This window comes from Amborella trichopoda, chromosome 3, assembly GCF_054954075.1.
Source record: "Amborella trichopoda isolate Santa Cruz 75 chromosome 3, AtrichopodaSantaCruz75HAP2 v2.0, whole genome shotgun sequence".
Lineage (NCBI taxonomy): Eukaryota > Viridiplantae > Streptophyta > Magnoliopsida > Amborellales > Amborellaceae > Amborella > Amborella trichopoda.
Genome location: NC_142338.1, coordinates 33,171,916 through 33,177,915, shown reverse-complemented (window position 1 = coordinate 33,177,915; position 6,000 = coordinate 33,171,916).

The following is a 6,000-nucleotide window of genomic DNA, read 5'->3' as shown; positions in this document are numbered from 1 at the left end:
TTTTTCTATTTTCGTGGAACTCTTTTACTCATGGTTTATTGACCATGCTCATCCGTCATTTTTACTCATGGCATTCCTTTATTAAGGTATACATCGTGCCCGTGATTTCATTGTGAAGGCGTGTTTAAGGTCATGCCTCCTGGACCTGTACAAAGCCTTTTAACGTCCTACGACCAAGACGTGCACCATGGTTTTTAAGGTCATACAGCTGGACCGTGATGGTTTTTAACCAGTCAGCCGACACTGGATTAAAAATGCAGATGGCGTCGAGTTGTTAAATGCACAGTCGGCACTATGCTATCACTTTGAGGCAGCCGACACTGAGTTGTTGAGCACTCTGTCGGCGCTGTGGTTGGTGAAATACACAGCCGGCACTGTGAACGACCCGTGATATCTTTTGAACAAAGCCAACGCTAATTCAACCAGCGTTAGGGTTGTTAGAACTTAGCCGGCATTGGGAGTGGATTGATACTCGAGCCATGACCCGAGCCCGACTCGATCCAGGTCAGTGTTGCATGGAATTTGATGGGTGGAAAATGAAATTTTACCTAGGCCTCGGGTCAAAGCTTGACCTGGTCTAGCCCATTCATTGGGATTTCACAGGTGGTGATGAGAGTTGCCTCGGGCCTCGGGTCAAAGCCCGACCCCTCTAATCGTCGTTTCGATTTCCTTGGACACGATTGAGATTCCCAGTTTGTGAGGGGAATTTGAGGGTAGTGTGGTCTATATAAGGGGGTAAAATCCCATTTTTCTTCACTTTTCACTAAAGATAAAAACTTAAACATAATTTTAGCGTTGATCAGAGGGTGCCTTGTAGAAGTTTTGGCAAGCAGCCAAGGATTCTAGCAAAAGTTCTTGTAGGGAAGGTTTTGGCAAATAGGAACTCTTCCGGGGATTTGGTGACGTTGCAGGAATAGGAAGCAAGAGAGCAAGTGTTCCGGCAAGCCTCACAGGGAAGACTTCGGCAAGATTGTCAAGGTTTTGCCGAAAAAGAAGGAGTTGCAATAATTTTCCGATGGATTAGACGGAGTTACCGAGGGTTGTAAGTTGTTTCTTGGCAAATTAGGGAATGTTACAGAGGTGTTTTTCAGCAACTTAGTGACTTTTCAATCCAAGGCACGGGAGAAAAAGTCTCGCGGTAGTTTTTTGGTGAGATTTTGGTGATTTCCCGGCCAAGGCGCAAGCAGGGAAAGTCTCTCAGTGGGTTTCTAGTGGGAGGACGAAGGGTCAAGGAACGAACGGTCACAGAAGGTGGACCATCACAGGGAAAGCGAATGGTTACGGGAGGTGGACCGTCGTAAAAGGTGGACCGTCATAGAAGGTGGACCGTTACAGGAGGTGGATAGTTTCCCTCGAAAATCATGCGACCATTAAGGGGGTGTAGAAACTAGGTCTTGAAAACGAGGAGTCTCAAGATCGAACAGTCACGATATGGCCGCCGAAAATGGAAGCACAGCCAGCATTGATACAATCGGTGTTGATGGTTAAAAGCATAATCGGCTCTGACACAGTCAGTGCTGATCCTCCAAAAAGGTAGTTGGTGCTAGGGGTTAGGAGCACAGCCAGCGCTCCTCAGTGCGTGTGGCCTGTCATGATGCACAAATTGATGCTCGCATGTGGCAGTAAGTTATATGCGGGACTTGCGATGCTCGACGATAAGCTACATACGGCGATGTTCATGGGCCGACAAACGGTGCTGAATGAGGGTAATGCATGGCTTGTGATACCTGATGGAAGCCAAGTCCTCTAGCACAGCAGTGAAGTCCATGTTGTTTTGTGGAAGGGCATCCACTGTGAACATGGTATGCTCTCCATCATAGGCCAGTTCCTTGCCAGAGCAGCCTACTATGTATGTTTTATACACACGTCAAATGAATTCTGCGTTGTATGTTTGATATACACGGCAGATGAGATCTCTAGCTTGTATGTTTGATATACACATCGGAAGAACTGAACTTCTCCAAGTGGTTCGATTTGTCTTTCGGCTTGTAACCGTCCTCTTACTCGTCAAATGATGTGAAGCTAACTTCTCCAAGTGGTTTTGCTTCTTCTTCATGAGGAGAGTATTTTCCTTGGTGGGTTTGCTTCTACTGGGAAAGCAATTCTTTCGTGGGTTTGCTACTTCTTGGAGAGCAATTCTTCGGTGGGTTTGCTTCTTCTTCATGAGAAGAGAAATTCTTTTGGCCTGTAATTGTCGTCTTATCCTCAGATGCAGGAGCAAATCTACAAATTTTGGTTTGTAACCGTCCTCTTATCCTCAGATGCAAGAGAATTATAATCGTCCTCTTATCCTCATATGCAAGTGAATTGTGATCGTCCTCTTATCCTCAAACGTAAGTGAATTGTGACCTCCCTAATAATGGGCTTTTTAGCTTGTAACTTGTAACTCATTTTTGCTGCAATAAAAAGAGTTAGACTTTGTATGGTCTGTCTCTCTTATTTTTGCGTTGAGTCTCTTTCTTTTGAATATGCATCACGGATAACACTTCTTTAGGTATCTCCCATTGATAGGGGGCATTGCCTCCTCTTCCTCGAGATGTGTCAGTATGTAGGCTCCATTTGGTGAGACCTTTTTTACTATAAAGGGACCTTCCCACTTAGGCTCAAACTTCCCTTTACGTCAGCCATGCATAACAATAGACCTCTTGACAACTAGAACTAGATCACCACGGGTGAGAGTGGACCTTGACGAACTTGTCAAAGGCCCTCTTCATTCTCCCTTGGTTGAGGTCAAGGTTCTGCTGAGCCTCTAGCCTCTTTTCATTGAGCGCATCCAATTCTTGATACCGGAGCTTGAGTCTCTCATCTTTGGTCATTCCTTGGTGAATAGCGACTCGCAGTAAAGGGATTTCAATTTGGAGAGGTAAAATTGCTTCACCCTCATAAACCAGAGAATAAGGAGTGGAATCAGTAGCATTTCATGTAGTAGTATGCAAGCCCATTGTGCCTCAGAAAGCTTTTCGCGTCAGTTCTTTTTCATCTTCCTCTTGGATGGTTACTGCATGGGAGGCCTCGGCTCCCCTGAAGGCCTTCTTTAAGTCTTCAAGCTTTATCTGACCCTTCCGAATTAGGGCCTCGATAATATCTTTAAGCATGTAGCAGTCATTTGTGGGATGATTGATCCTCTGATAGTAGGCACAATAATTCCCCTAAGTGTCAAGGTCAGCTTGCTCGGGAAACTTGGCTTCTAGAAGCTGGATCATATTTTGTTCCAATAATAACTGAAACAATACAGGGACCCATTCCTTCTCAAAGGGGTAGACCTTGTTCCTGTGCCTGGTGAAATAATCACCCCAATCAAGGTTGGCTGGCGGGGGTACTCGGTTGTATGACTGTTATTGCTTGCCTACCTGGGGAGCTGTCTTTACTGCGCTCACCCCATAAGAGAGGTCTAGAGTTTGGGGGTGATGGATCAATGACTGTGATCGCTGCACTGATTACTCCTTCCTAATGACTGCCCTGTGTGTTGTTCCGAGAGGTACAATTGCCCGGTTGTTTTTTGAGCTTGCAGACGGTTGTCATGATCTGCCGTGGTGGCATGATAGACTTTCTATGCAGACTGATTTAAAGATCAATTCTGACATGGAGGTCAGATTAGAGGCCTCGACATGTAGAGCGATCTTGGGCCGCATGTTCCAGACACAATTCTGAATCGCTTCCTTCTTAGGCATTGGATTAAGATGGCGAGTAGCCAAATTCCTCCATCTTGATATGAACTGGTTCACAGGCTCATCGGGATCTTGAGTTAGGGTGAGAAGTTCGATGGTTTGAATCTCTCTCTCGACCTCATAGAAGCGCTGATAGAACAATTTCTCCATTTCCTCCCACCTATGCACTAAGTTTGGAGGAAGTCGAGCATACCATTAAAAAGCTGGGGCATCGAGTGTCTCAACGAACTGGCAGAGAAAAAGTCTCACGTCAGCCTCTGCTTGTCGACATGCTGCCTGGAAGTGGGTGATATGCTAGTTTGGGGACATGGCTCTGTTGAATAAAGGAAACTTCCCTTTCTTGTAATCTGAGGGAAACGAGACCTGGTCAATGTATGAAGAGTATGGCCTTTGATATAGCATTGCGCCCTGTATCCCTAGAATTTGTCTGTTCTTTAGGCTATGGGTCACCATAGCATCAATGTCTACCTGAGAGTTTCTTGTGAGGAAGAGAGAGGGGGCTGCCTTGGAGGTGTACCATCAGAGTGATGGGAATTGATCTCATGGTTAGCTATACGATCAATCTTTTCCATCATTGTGTGCACCATTTCCTCAAATTTTTCCATGCGCTCTTCCTGCGTGTCACCAAGCTTGCTTACAATCATAACACTAACTATTTATTTATGAAGGTCAGTGTTAGTTGCAGCTAAGGCTTACGGACTTAGCGGGTCGTGTGTGGTAAATCGGTCAGCAGGGGGTCAGCATGCCCCGACTAGACTCGACTCTTGTATGCCGATCACGTGAGGACTGGCTCTCAAGGGTGCTGGGACTGTGGCTACTAAGTGGCTGGGTCATCTGTAATGACACTAACCACAGTGGAGGCCGGTGAGTTTCTTCTTCAGGCTTCATCATCTGAAGAGGGTAAAAGGGGTTCAGACGAAGAGGGTCCTCAAAGCGGGTTGCCCTGATCTCCTTGGTCATTTCTTTGATCAAAATTCGTCGACCTCTATCACGTTTAGCCTTGAGGTTTTGATGGAACTTACGTCAAAACTGCAATTTGGGTTGCAGCTGGTCATCTTTTCTTACACAAGAGAGAGTTGTCTCGATCAGGTGTGACAAAGGATGACAGTCAAGGACTGAAGTCATCTTGGGCTGGGGAGGATGAAGGACTCGATCTTCAATCAGGTCGTTGCCCTGAGCTCTCTTGTGGGCTCCACAAGCATTATTTTGCAATTGCTGATTTTATTTTGTATTTGGCGTAATGTAAGTTTTTCATCAATGACCTTGTGTCTGACTTCTTCTTTTAAATGAAAGAGGAATTTTTCTTTTGTCGATATTTTATTTTTACTATTATTTACTTTTGGTTTATCAATAAAGTCAAATTTTACTTCATGGCCTTCAATGTTTGCTTTTATTCCAGTGTTATCAATTTTAATAGGATAAAGCATATTTAAGAAGGGAGTTCCAAGTAAACAGGTTGAATTATCCCTTAACCATTATGAAGGGAAATTTAAAGCATGTACGATTATTACAGACCACTGCATCAGACAATTTATAATTTACTAACATCTCGCTACCGTCAATAGTGTTTAAAACCTGTGTGGTTTTGCTAAATTATTTTGTTGGAACTAGTCCTTCATTTATACAATTTAAATCTGCTCCTAAATCTATAAGAGCAGTAGTTTGAAAGGTATATTCTTTTTGGACAAGTATTTTAACAATGGTAAACCATCTCTGAGTTATTACTTTGCTCAAGAAGTTAACATATTTACGGTCTTGTATTTTCTCTAACATGTTACATTTGGTTGAAGTTTCAGGGTCATCTAGTATTTTTGGAAGAGTATCTTCATCCTCAGGTGGGAGCAGATTATGATTATAATCATGCATTAAATTATTAAATTCTTCTTCAATATTTTCATTCCCATTTTCTTTAAAAGTAGGGTTAGCCATTTCTAATATTTGAACTCTAGCTTTCAGAGTTATGAGTTCACTGCGAACCTCATTTATCTCATTTTTTAACTCAGGAATCGAAGGTTCCCTTTGAATTTGTGTTTTATTTTGAACTCTTTTCAAAATATCAGTAAAACTATAATCTTCCTTAGTAGGTATGAAGGATGGTTTAGGGGTAGAAAAGCTAGAGGGTTATTTGGCCATATTGATGTATTGTATTAAGACTTCCTTTTTAGCCTCTGGGTAACTTATTTTGTCCATTAATTCTATAATTAAATTTCGTCGTTTGTTAGAGTATTTAAGTTTAGACCATGGCCTTTAAGAAATTACAGTTTCAGTTGTCATCAGGTACATTATCAGAGTCTGAATTAGAGTCTGAACTTGTGAAAATTATTTCTTCATC